Source organism: Vanellus vanellus, assembly GCF_965231255.1.
Source record: "Vanellus vanellus genome assembly, chromosome: 1".
Taxonomy (NCBI): Eukaryota; Metazoa; Chordata; class Aves; order Charadriiformes; family Charadriidae; genus Vanellus; species Vanellus vanellus.
In genome coordinates, this window is record NC_138905.1 from 191,931,221 (window position 1) to 191,944,806 (window position 13,586).

Consider the following 13,586-nt stretch of genomic DNA (forward strand, 5'->3'; position numbering starts at 1 on the left):
GGTAGCGGCGGCGAAGGGGGGAAGAGGAGGAGAAGGATAAGGAGGAGGTGAGGAGGTAAGGAGGGGGGTGGGGGGGATCGGAGGGGGAGGGAGGTGACTTTTGGCGGCGGGCGGCCCGGCGAGCCGCGGCTCCCCCGCGGCAGCGATGCGATCGGGCATCACTCGAAAATGGCGCCGAAAGAGCAGGGCTCTTCATTCAAATTCGTTAGAGCCAGCCCCGCTGCCCTGGGGCATGCCGGGAAGGGGAGGGGTGGGGGAGAGAGGGAGGGAGGCAGGCAGGCAGAGCCGCTCGGGCTGAGGCAGCGCTACGGACACGGCGCTCGCTGTCAATGCCGCCCCTCCCCCCCCTCTCCTCCTCCTCCTCCTTCCCCCCCCCTCCCCCCCCGCGCCCGCTCGCAGCCAGCGCGCGCTCCACGCCCTCCCCGCTCGCTCGCTCGCTCGCGCGCGCTCCCGCGCTACCAACCCAACCGCCACTAATGGGGAGGGGAGGGGGGGAAGAGGAGGAGGACGGGGGGAGAGGGAGAGAGAGAGAGAGAAAGAGAGAAAGAAATGTCACCCGGAGTGCCGGTCCGTGGGGGAGAGATGGCGCGTTAGAGATGGGGGGGGGAGGTTGTCACAGAGAGAGAGAGAGAGAGAGAGGGGGGAGCGAGACCTCCGCCGGCCCCGCGGACTTGTCAAGGTAAAGGCGGCGGCGGCGGCGGGGTGGGGGCAGCGCGTTTTGGGAAGGTAGGGAGAGGAAGCCGGCGGGGGGAGGGGGGTATGTGCGCCTGAGGAAAATATGAAGAGCGCCCCCCGCCCCGCATACACCCCCCCCAACGCCTTCGAGGACCCCCGCGGTTCCCGCAGCGCTCAGGTTGCAGCCTCCCCCCCAACCAAAGAAAAAGCAGGAGGGGTTCGCAGCCGCTCGGCGCTTGCCCACATCACGCCCAGGCAGCCCGCGGGCCCGATCCCGCCCTGGCAGCCGCCGCCGCTCCCCCTCCCCCCCCCCGCCGCTCCGCTCCCGCCGCCTCACGCGCTCCGCCGTACCGGCTCCGCGGCAGCGGCCCGGCGACCCCCCCCCCTCCCCCCTTTCCTAAATAAATTGCCACCCGCCCCCGCCCGGGCCGGCGAACGAAGCCGAGAGGGGTTGTGTGGGCGCATCTCAGGGCAGATTGGGCCCGCAGTGCCGTACGCCGGTCATTTGAAAAAAAATATCTCTTCGGGAGGAACTTGAGGGAGCCGCGGTGCCGCTCGCCGAGAGCGCTCCCGCCTCGGCTGCTCGCGGGGCTTTTTTTTTGGGGGGGGACGGGACGGGACGGACGTGAACTTTCATTTTCACGCCGCACTCCCCCCTTCCCCCCCATTTCGGTCCTTTCCAAGTTGATGAGGTACCTGACGATGGGGTGAGCGCTCCTATCCCCATTTCACAGATGGGGGAGGCGAGATGGAGGAGGAGGCGGCGGCGAATGCTGAAAGGCGCGGAGGGAAAAGGCATAAGCGACAGTGCCGTCCGAGCCACCCCTCTGCACTTGACTTTTGACTGCTGGAGGGATTCTTCCCGCGGAGCTCTCCGCCGGCTGCCCGCGCCCCCGACTCCGTACAGAGACCCATCGCATCACTGCCCGCGGCTCCGCAGCAGTTGTGCCTTCAGTGGGATTGTTTTTTTCTTTTTTTTTTTTTTTTTTTTCCTTAATCGGATACGCTTTTAGGAAGGGAAAGGAAAGCAGAGGCCTCGGACCTGCAAGCTTGTTGTTCCCATGACTTTGGGGGAAGATTTTCAAAAAAGTGCATAATGAGAGCTTGGGAGCTCCTGTTCCCACTGACTTTCAAAATCTTCCCCTTGCGTCTGCGAACTAGTCCTCTTAAACTCAGCTGGACTGGCTCGCAGGCGAACGTTAGCAGGCGCAGGGCCTAATGCTTCTCATGATTCCACTGCTCCCTTCTACAGCTGCACTGACAAAAATATAAGCAGGATAAGTTTTGAAAGGAGAGGTAATTTCTCTCTCTCTCTCTCTCTCTTTTTTTTTTTTTTTTTTTCCCTTAACCAACTGACACAGTTGAGAACAGCAAGCTTTTGGGCTCAAAAAGCTTAGACCATCGTGGCTACGAAAACTGCTGCTACTCAGAAAATATGTAATTCTGAAGCGCCTTAGAGAAAAAGAAGTGCAAGGCAACGTGTAAGTAATCACATAGCTAATATTATGCATTTTTTTGTTGTTATATTTTTGTCGTTTGGTATTGCTGGAGAAACTGATTCCTCACTTTTTAAACCAAGTCCTCAGTGAAAATTAGCCAGATGAAAAAACTTCAGTTTGTAAAACCTTTATGTGAAAAGGAGGAAATATAATGATTTGCAGTGTATTTACGTTTTTGCTCTTTTTTTATTAAAATTACCATGAGTGAAATTTTCAAAAAGTGTGCCTTTCTACTGAAAAGGATGATAGTATGTGTCTTCTAATTTTTAATTTTTTTTTCTGAAGGTTATGTGCCTGTGAAAAGAGGACTTTGCAGTAGAAATAACAGTAAAAACAGTAAAAAAAATACAAAATTATGATGTTGCTGAAACCACTTGTCTGTACTCAGATTATGTGTAGTTTTGCCCTAAAATAATTCTAGTTATTATTTTTCAGCTATTTTTCCAACTGTAATGTAAGAATAAGATATAGAAGATAGTATGTCATTCTGTTTAACAGGACATGGTATTCTCTTATGTGAATCACACTATTGTCCTTTCAGATGTCATTCCTAAGGTCTCATTAAGATTTTTAATTAAAGTAAAATTTTTACGTCCCCTCATATCTATTACTTGCTCTCAGATTCCATACTTAATGTAGATAGGCCCTGATCCTGTACAAACTGAAATGTATATTATTATGTGTAAGCACACTGAGTAGTTCTCTTCATTACTATGCTCTTGTATTTTGGACTTAAGCATCTAATAGTGATATTACACAATCGTGATTCTCAGTATTGCTTAGCACTGCACGAAACATAAACCTAATGTAATAGTCTTGATTTACATCTTCCATTCATATCTCTTAAGTTAAATCATGCACAATTATAATAATTTAAGGGTCAGAATGGGTAAATATTTAACTGAGTATCAGAACAAGTGAGACAGGCGATTGCTAGAGTCTAAAAAACCATGTAATACGAGGTGGGTATTGCATTCTCTGGCTGTAGCATCTGGGAGAGGATCATCAGTTTGTTTCCTCAGTGACTAGTGAAGCCAAAAAGTCACAGCAGGAACACAGCTGAGGACAGAAGGGAGAGAAAGGGATTTTGAGCCTCACCAAAAGTGATGTCAATTCTTTAGATCAAGTTTCCATTCCAAACAACTTGGGCTCATCAGAACGGTGGAAATCTTATCTGCTGTGGTAGCAAATATGAGGTTAAGCTGCAGTTCCTATAATCGACTCCTTTCCTTGTACAGTTCTCATTACAGCACTACCTGAACGCCTTCTAGTAGCACCTGTCCTCAGTTATAGATTCCTCTCCTCAGAATGTCATTATATTGACAGAGAATCTCTTAATACTGTAGTAAGTGTCATGACCAGCATTTGTCATATCTGTTTTCTTGTTGCCAGGGGAAGGAGCATGTGCAGTTGCATGTTTTCAGTTTATTTTATCTGTCTTTTCTTCCATATAGGTGTTATGTATTTATGTTAGTGAGGCAAGATCAAAGTCACATGTGTTGTTCTTCAAGCAAAACGCAGTTAGGTTTCTGATGGCCCTTAGCTCCTAGGCACGTTCATTCCATAGACTTGCACCAGCCCCAGGAAAGTTCTGGCTCTAGAAATGGTAGCTTTTCCCTTCTTTTTGCCTGAGTTCTCTTATGTCAGAAGAGGGAAACTGTTGACAACTGGATCCAGTCTAGAGACCTAGTAGGCATTTCCTTAGGAATCCTGGATTTAGGCCCTGGAGGATCTTGAGACCCTGAATTTGTAATTTAAAATTCTGGAGAAAATGAATATAGAGTGGAAGAGAGGGACTTACAATGACCCACGTTGCTGAGATGACATCCCCCCAGCTTCCTGTACTTGCAGTTTCCTATATGCAGCAGACTTCGTGCTGGGATATACTGAATTGCCTGGGTCCGGTTGAGAGGTGGCAAAACCAAAGCAAGGTACTGATCTGCCAGAATGGTGCAGAAGGTCATAGCTAGTCAGGGATGATTAGAAAGCTGGAGGCTGTCTTCTGACTCAGGTGCACATTACTTCACAAATTACCTTGCTATGTGTTTCTAAGATTTATTTTACAACTATGAGGATTAGAGGAATTTGTTGTAATGAAAACTGGCATTGTGTTGGTAGCATGTAGCTTTTTAGTTAGATTCTTTGGCTTGCCTGGGTACTTGCATGGTATTCCGTTACCTGCATCTAGTTCAGTTCCTAGGTAAGTTAGACCAGTTGGAGGGCACCAAGATACACCCACATGTAGTAATTATAATAATCATTGCAATAATTGCACATCTACATGTTATTTTGGTATTCTGTGTTTGTGTGGCATATGGACATAAAGCCAGTGGGAATTCCAAATATTTTTCTACTTATTTTTCTAATTTGAGCCTTGCCTGGCCCCTGATGCTCATCTGGTGTTCTAGGTCCCTGTTATAGATTCATCTAAGCCTCCCTTCAGACCTCTTCTGTAAATTTGATATCAGTTGAAGTTTAAAGTTTCAGTTTAATAACCTAGTAACTGTAGTTGAATGTCCTCTTTCATGTATGAGTTTTCTACTTCCTCCTTTAGTCATTCAGTCTCTGATTTACCCTGACAAATGTAGGATTTGGAATTCATTACTTTTGCAATTTCAGTCTGCTAGCAATGATAGAGGTTGTAATCTAGAAAGGACTGGACAACATTTACTATTGTACAGTGAAAACAGAGTTCTGAATTTGCCAGGATAGACCTGATCTAGGGATGCTTCTGTAGGCAGTAAGGACTGCAAGAAGTATGTGCTGGCTTAGGACTTGCATCTGCTTTATTAGATTTCCTATCAACTTCCAGGTGGAAAAAGAACCTAGTGGTTTTTTTTTTTTTTTTTTTTACAGTAGACTACCTCCTGATTTTTCAGTAGCCAACTTTCAATTTAATTTTTTTTTTCAGCCTTTAAAATGCTCAACGTATCATGAAGACTGATGTTGTAGTCAAAAGTTTGGATTTACTGTATTTGATTCAGATCTTATAATACTGACTAACACGGCTATAGGCCTGACTCATAATAATGAACATATCCCTAAGGATTTAAGAATGTTTTGTTATTAAACTTAGGTGCTCTAGTAAAGTTTTGCTAAAATGGCCTAACTGTAACTTCTAAATGTTTTAATAGTTTTGTGGATTTAATGGTTGTGAAAAGTGCTGGCTTGATATCTGTGAAAACTGAAGCCCATTCTTTATTCATGGATTAATTACAGCAGAGCAGTTGCCAAGTGATCTTCTCCACAGCACTTGTGAACTTCAGCCTTGAAGTGAAGAGGACTCATCAAATGGTGAGAAAATAGCATGGCTGTTGTGGCTATTAAGTTATTGAGGGGATGCTGTATTTCTTCTTAGCATCGATTCTGTTATTTAATAGGTATTGAAGGTAGATTTTTGTAGGGTGATTGCTGGGACCATAACCTAATTTCTCCCCCTCCCCCGGTGTTTCAGCTGGTAATTTCTCAAGCTTTGCTATCTTCTTAGCTGTCCTTGACTTTTCAAAAATAATTGTCAGTGATACACTGAATTCAGTAGCCAATTTCTTAATTACTTGCTTTAGCCATAGTCCTGTGCATGTGCTTAACTCTGTTCACATGAGTAGTTTTATCAGTAGCACTGCTTAGAGGAGTGAAGTTCAGATATGTGGAATTGTTTGGAAGATTGAAGCTTAAACTTTGCAGATATGTATGCTTGCATTTAAATGAAATGCTACTGAAATGAATGCAGGAGTGAGGGATCTGGAAATGCTTTAGCTAGTACTAATTAGTTTGCTTTTATGCTGTTCAATTTATTTCTTTTGAGACAGCTTGAGGTAAGTTGTTCATTTGCTTCTCTAGTTTCCCAATTTCTGGGAAATTTTGAAATCTGAGCTTCAAAACATTTATAAAATTTTAGTGATGCTCGTAACTCTCCTGAGAAGAACAAAACGTTATTTTATTTAACCATTTTATGAAAGGGTGACTGCATCTATAGAGGAACTAAAGCTATCTCTAACTCACTGCCTTAATTAGGTCTTTAATCTTACTCTAGTGCCCTACCTTCATTAAGTAATGATTCTTATATATATGGATTTATTAAGCATAAATCTTAAAAATTTGGAGTTAACTTTTTTTACAGCCATAGATAAAGGATGGAATATTGGTAGCAAGGGGTTGTGTGTGTAAGAACACAGCTGTTGAGTGTTGGTATTTGCTTCCTGGTCATTTGGATAGGTGACAACTTAAAATAATGGTGCACAGAATGATCCATAGTTCAGGAGACAGATCACAACGATCAGAAGTTCACAGGATGCTGAGAGATGCACCAGACCTTTTTTGGCATCTCAAAAAGTGGCTCAGTTTCTGTTTTCCTTTAGTCACTGTATTGTAGAGTAAGGAGTAAAAGGGACAGAACCCTACTAGCAGATTATGATTTCCACATTTTCTCCTATCTCTATGGTTGTTACCATAGAGATTGGAATACAGGATATTAACTCTCTCCCAGCTATTTACCAAATTAGGTTTGGAAGTGCAAGTGTGTTTAACTAGGCAGGAGCGATGGCGAGCCCTTTATACCAAAAACTAAATTACACCCTGTGTTAAGAATTACTTTAGTACTGTTATCAACCACTGAACTAATTTAAACTTTGGCAGAGTTATTTACCATTTTGTGTATTAAAAATAAGATTTAATACTTAAGCCAGAAAGAAGCAGTAGTTTTCAGGCAGAGTGCACTGAGATATAACTCAGAGGTCTTTTATTTTTAATACAAATTCAACAATCTTTCTTTTTTTTTCTCAGCCACTTTTTCTTTAGTTTTCTTTTTGAGACCCAATTCTTGAATTAACTTTAAGAACTTAATTATTTACATTCTGCCTCATCAAAAAATTGATCTTGTACTTAAGTCACAATACTTGCGTGAGTATGGCTTTTGAGAGGAGAGTTTGAATTAGTCCCTTGCATGGTGTACTTGACTTTGACTATTTGATAACCAATAGGCTGGAGCCAGACTAGTGCCAAAGTGTGAGTCTGTGTTAGCAGGGTGAGGAATTGGGGCTCAGATTTGAATGTGTGCTTGATACTACAGACATAGTGAATGATCACAAGATGATTTCAATTTATTTTCAAATTTAAGCACTTCTTTAGTTGTTTAGCTGAGCAGAGTTTAGATACTCCGTATGCTTAAAGTTAAATGGTTCAAGTTAAGTGGCTTAAAGGTTTACCTAAAGCATTTTTTGAATTGATGTAATTCTTTTACCTCAATAGAAGAAGAGATAGGACAATGTCAAACAGTTTTGCAAAGCCTGTTCTCATTGCTCTGCTAAGAAGATAATTTTGTTTCTTTTGTTCCATCCCAGTTTTGGTTAAATCACTTTCACTTCCCTGACTCTTCTTATACCCATTGTTTCCTGCTAACCCTTCCTCTAATGTCCAGTTTTCTATTAACTTTTCCCACTGAGTATTGTTTGTTTCACTTCTTTTTTATTGGAGTTTTGGAGAGGTCATTATACTTTCTCAGTTTCTTTCCTTCTTTCATCAGTTCCTGGAATCCAGCAACAAACAAAACCCTCTGATTTCAACTATTATTTTTTGGTGAGAAACAACGAAGTCAAAATTTAGTGCTAGATCAGTAGAAAGAATAAGCAGAGCACTGTGGATGCCATATATATATAAAAAAAAGGGAACTGGGACTTGCATATTATTAAAAATTATTCACTAAATTGGTGTATCAGGATCTGGATCCAGGCAGTAGGATCAGCACCTGAGAGTGGTCATGTAGGAATTAGGGTTTCAACCCCCAAAAAGATGGCAGGATCAATAGCCCAGCTGAAGTGCATCTACACAAATGCACGCAGCACAGGCAATAAACAGGAGGAGCTGGAAGCCATTGTGCAGCAGGAAAGCTATGATATAGTTGGCATCACAGAAGCACGGTGGGATGACTCACACAACTGGAGTGCTGCAATGGATGGGTATAAACTCTTCAGAAGGGATAGGCAAGGAAGGAGAGGTGGTGGGGTAGTTAGGGAGTGTTTTGATTGTCTAGAGCTTAGTGATGGTGATGATAGGGTTGAGTATTTATGGGTAAGAATCAAGGGGAAGGCCAACAAGGCAGATACCATGGTGGGAGCCTGTTATAGACCACCCAACCAGAATGAAGAGGCAGATGAAATATTCTATAAGCAGCTGGGAGAAGTCTCACAATCTCTAGCCCTTGTTCTCATGGGGGACTACAACTTATCAGGTGCCTGCTGGAAATAATACAGCGGAGGGGAAACAGTCCAGGAGGTTCCTGGAGTGTGTGGAAGATAACTTCCTGACACAGCTGGTAAGTGAGCCGACTAGGGAGAGCACCCTGCTGGACCTGTTGTTTGCCAACAGAGAAGGACTTGTGGGTGATGTGATGGTTGGAGGCCATCTTGGGCATAGTGAACATGAAGTGGTAGAGTTTTCAATTCTTGCAGAAGTACGGAGGGGGGTCAGCAGAACTGCTACTTTGGACTTCGGAGGGCAGACGATGGCCTATTTAGGAGCCTGATTCACAGAGTCCATTGGGAGGCAGTCCTGAAGGGTAAAGGAGACCAGGAAGGCTGGACATTCTTCAAGAAGGAAATCTTAAAGGCTCAGAAGCAGGCTGTCCCAATGTGCCAGAAGACAAGCCGGTGGACAAGAAGACTGGCCTGGCTGAACATAGAGCTTTGGCTGGAACTCGGAGGGGAAAAAGACCTTTGGAAGAAGGGGCAGACCACTCAGGAGAACTACAAAGATGTTGTGAAGTTATGCAGGGAGAAATTTAGAAGGCCCAAAGCCCAACTACAACTTAATCTGACTCCTGCTGTAAAAAACAATTAAAAATGTTTCTATAAATATGTTAGCAACAAAAGGAGGGCTAAGGAGAATCTCCATCCTTTATTGGATACACGGGGAAACAGAGTGACCAAGGATAAGGAAAAGGCTGAGGTACTTAATACCTTCTCTGCCTCAGTTGTTAATGGTAAGACCAGTTGTTCTCGGGGCACCCAGCCCCCTGAGCTGGAAGACAGGGATGGGGAGCGGAATGAAGCCCACATAATCCAAGGGGAAATGGTTAGAGACCTGCTACAGCACTTAGACACATACAGGTCTATTGGGCCAGATGGGATCCACCTAAGGGTACTGAGGGAGCTGGTGGAAGTGCTCACCAAGCCACTTTCCATCATTTATCAGCAGCCCTGGCTATCCATGGAGGTCCCAGTTGACTGGAAGTTAGCAAATGTGTCATCCGTCCACAAGAAGGGCTGGAAGGAGGATCCAGGGAACTACAGGCTTGTCAGTCTGACCTCAGTGCCAGGAAAGGTTGTGGAGCAGATCATCCTGAGTGCCGTCACGTGGCATGTACAGGACAACCAGGTGATCAGGCCCAATCAGCATGGGTTCATGAAAGGCAGGTCCTGCTTAACAAACTTGATCTCCTACTATGACAAGGTGACCCACTTAGTGGATGAGGGAAATGCTGTGGATGTTGTTTACCTGGACTTTAGTAAGGCCTTTGACACTGTTTCCCACAGCATTCTGCTGGAGAAACTGGCTACTCATGGCTTGGATGAGCATACTCTTCTCTGGGTAAAAAAACTGGCTGGATGGCTGGGCCCAAAGCATTGTGGTAAATGGAGTTAAATCCAGTTGTCTGCTGATCACAAGTGGTGTTCCCCAGGGCTCGGTATTGGGGCTGGTTCTGTTTAATATCTTTATCAGTGGTCTGGACGAGGGGATCGAATGCACCCTCAGTAAGTTTGCAGATGACACCGAGTTAGGCAGGAGTGTCAACCTGCTTGAGGGCAGGAAGGCTCTACAGAGGGATCTGGCCAGGCTGGGTCGATGGGCCAAGGCCAAGTGCCAGGTTCTGCACTTGGGTCACAACAACCCCATGCAGCACTACAGGCTTGGGGATGAGTGGCTGGAAAGCTGCCCGGCAGAAAAGGACCTGGGGGTGTTGGTGGACAGCTGGCTGAATATGAGCCAGCAGGGTGGCCAGGTGGCCAAGGCGGCCAACAGCATCCTGACCTCTATCAGGAATAGTGTGGCCAGCAGGACTAGGGAAGAGATTGTCCCTCTGTACTCGGCACTGGTGAGGCTCAACCTCGAGTACTGCGTTCAGTTTTGGGTCTGTCACTACAAGAAAAACATAAGAGGTGCTGGAGCATGTCCAAGAAGGGCAATAAAGCTGCTGAAGGGTCTAGAGCACAAGTCTTATGAGGAGTGGCTGAGGGAACTGGGATTGTTCAGCCTGGAAAAAAGGAGGCTGAGGGGAGACCTTATGACTCTCTACAGCTACCTGAAAGGAGGTTGTAGAGAGGAGGGACTCCGTCTCTTCTCTCAAGTAAGAAGTGATTAGGACAAGAGGAAATGGCCTTAAGTTGCACCAGGGGAGGTTTAGATTGGATATTAAGAAAAATTTCTTCACCAAAAGGGTTGTCAAGCACTGGAACAGGCTGCCCAGGGAAGTGGTTGAATCGCCATCCCTGGAAGTATTTAAAAGACTGTAAACATGGCGCTTAGGGACATAGTTTAGTGGTGGACCTGGTAGTGCTACGTTAATGGCTGGACTTGATGATCTTAAAGGTCTTTTACAACCTGAATGATTCTATGATTCTATGATTTGAAGGTGATTCTTTAAAAATCACTATGCTTATTCAGAAAAAAAAAAAACAAACAAACAACCAAAAACCCCACAAAAGAAAGTCCAAGTATACTGAATAGGTTCATTAGACTTAATGTCACTGTTCTTTTATTGAGCTATGTATCACTGAACTTCTCTTATGCCTAAGGAGAGACAGCATGGAATTGGAAGAGAAGCAGGGATCTCCACAAAAGGCAATCAACTACAGTCTGGGTAAGTTCAAAATATATATATAAAATTTTATTTCTGTTAAATGTTCACCTTTATGAAGCAACATATATTTAGGGCCCTGTTCACAGTGGCAAAATAAAGCCAGTTTTATGAAACAGTCTCTACGTTCCCTGGATTCATTTATGCTATCAACATGTAAAAATCTGTGTTCTGTTATAGCTGAGTTTCTGGTATAACTCCTGAATGAAAATAATAAATGACATAAAATTTGTTAATTATTTTCACCATGATTATGCTACAGTGTTTTCACGCCCAGTTGCTGAACAAAACAAGATATATCGGATTGTGTTGTTTCCTAATGACTTTTGAATCCACTGCTTAATTTCAGCTGCATTTGATATAGAGATAGAGGTCACAAAGTTGAGTGAAATTTGAGTGAAACTTAGCAGCTTGGAGTAGAAAAGGGACTCAAATTAGTGCCCCTGGGGTAGAAAAGATGCAGCATGGACTCAGAAATTTTCTGTTCTGTTCAACCTGTTGATTTGCCTGTCAGTGTGCTTGGTTGGTCTGCCAGTCAATGTATGTGTAGCTCGGACCTAGCCACAGTGTGGGCTGCTTCTTGTTTTCTGCAGGGATTTAGGGAAATCTGTTTAGAAGGGAATAGGAATAGTGTCAGCCTAGGATTACTGCACAAGTGTGTTGGTGGCACGTACAAGCACGCTGATAGGTAACTAGACTTCATTACTTCTGCTAGTCATGCAAAAACTTGGTTTTGCCAGGGCCTTCTAGTCTCCCAAACCACTTGTGAATCATTCCACTGTATGGTAGTTTCTGTACCTGGATTAGATGCATGTTTTCCCTGTCCACGTCAGAGAAGGGAACTGTTGAGACAGATTCAGTATTTCATTTCTTCGACTGTTTGGATGTCAGCTCTGAGCTATTGCTTAGGCTATCAAAATTGTAAAACTGTGGTTTTGGCTGTCACCAGAAACTGACTGTAATTTAGACTGCAGCTATGTGTCCCTGACCCATCCTACAACCTATGCTCTTGGAGCAGTGCAGGAAACGTGCATTGTATTCCAGTTAACTTCCTTTGTGAAGAAAGACATGGAGCTAGGCATGGGGACAGAAAACAATATTAGGGTCTGGCTGCATCAAGTTACCACATTGCATTGCAACTTGGGAAATGCGAAATCTGTAGCTGCATGATTTTGGGCACTATGATTGTCCTGAAAGGTATGGTCTGTCCCTTCTTCTCAGTCAGTGAGAAAAGGGCAGCTTACACTTGCCAGAGGTACTGGTTCACTCACTTTGCAGGCTCAGGTAGGCAGCACTAACTTGACAGATGTCTGATATTTTTAAATTTTCTGTGTAATGTTAGACAGGGGTCAAGATACCTTATAAAACTTTTTAAACAGAACTTAGCACTGTAGCACTGTTTGAAGCAGTTGAATTTCTCAGAATAACAGAAGCCTAAGTCATGCATATGAAACATAAATTTTGAAAGCAGTAACATGAGAAGAAACACTTCCAATTCAATATTGTAATACAACTGCCTTGAAATTTGTCATAAAGTCTGAAATGTGTATTTTAAGTGTTTTTGTTTGTCCTCCTGCCCAGTTGAAAACCATCTCAACCTGGCAGCAAGGAATGAAAAACTGTGATACTCTTCTCCATTTTCTGCTTATTTTCATGTCTGTTGTTTCACAAAATCAAAGCCAGTAAGAGAACAACTTTTTGTTCTTCTGTTAGATTCTCAAATCCTTTCATTTAGCCCCAGCTTTTTTTTTTTTTCCCAGAAAAATATAATTGTTTCCCTAATGCTGTCTGTATTAAAGGAATGAAGAAATGTCTTCTGCATGTTTCTAGGGTCTCGAGGTTGTTCTTATAACTTTTATCACCAGTACTCTTGCATAGTGTCACCAGTTAAATATTTTGTGGAACCTATGGCTAACCTGTTTTTAAACGGTTTATAATATATAAAAACATTGTTACTTATAGTATATTCCTTTTAAAGATCAACATAGATGTATTTTAATAAGAACAGTAAGGTCAAATCATGAATGTTAAGTTTTGTGTGAACAGCAAATTGGTGGTATATTCTTGTTTAACATTATGTTGTGTGCTTACCGTGTTTTAAGTGGTATTCACTAAGAGCTTAAACTTAGCAAATAATTAATTACAGTTGATTTTTCATAAGGTTTTTTTTTTTTGTTTAAGAAAGCTGACGCTTTTTAGTCTAAAAATGACTAATACTAAACTACTTTTTATCATGTATTTTCAAAGACCTTGGTCTTGGATGCTACAGTTTGTGGTCAGAGACTTTCACGATCATGAAGACCTCAAGAAATTCACAGGCTTGTGCTGTGTCCCCAAAATGGGTGTTGTGGGACAGATATTAAGAAGGCTTAAACACTAAAAAGCAACTTGCATCATAGACCAAAGAAACGAGGATAATTAATTTTTAGAAAATAATAATTACAAATTTATATTTCAAATGCATATCCTAAAAGGTCCCATAACGTGCTGTCACTACATGTAAAATCCATAAGCAATTTTAAGCCAACATTCTTTAAAGAAGGAGCTAAAAATTCCTATAA

The 13,586-nt window shown here is 43.2% G+C and overlaps 1 long non-coding RNA gene across 1 annotated transcript in view; it reads right to left on the minus strand.

Annotated features, from left to right (window-relative positions):
* Positions 1-2,589: 2,589 nt before the first annotated feature.
* Positions 2,590-13,586, minus strand: part of LOC309674244 — a 51,186-nt gene continuing 40,189 nt past the window's right edge. Inside the window, exon 3 of the long non-coding RNA XR_014269377.1 lies at positions 2,590-3,233. This is a non-coding gene — a long non-coding RNA (uncharacterized lncRNA). The remainder of the gene's footprint in view (positions 3,234-13,586) is intronic.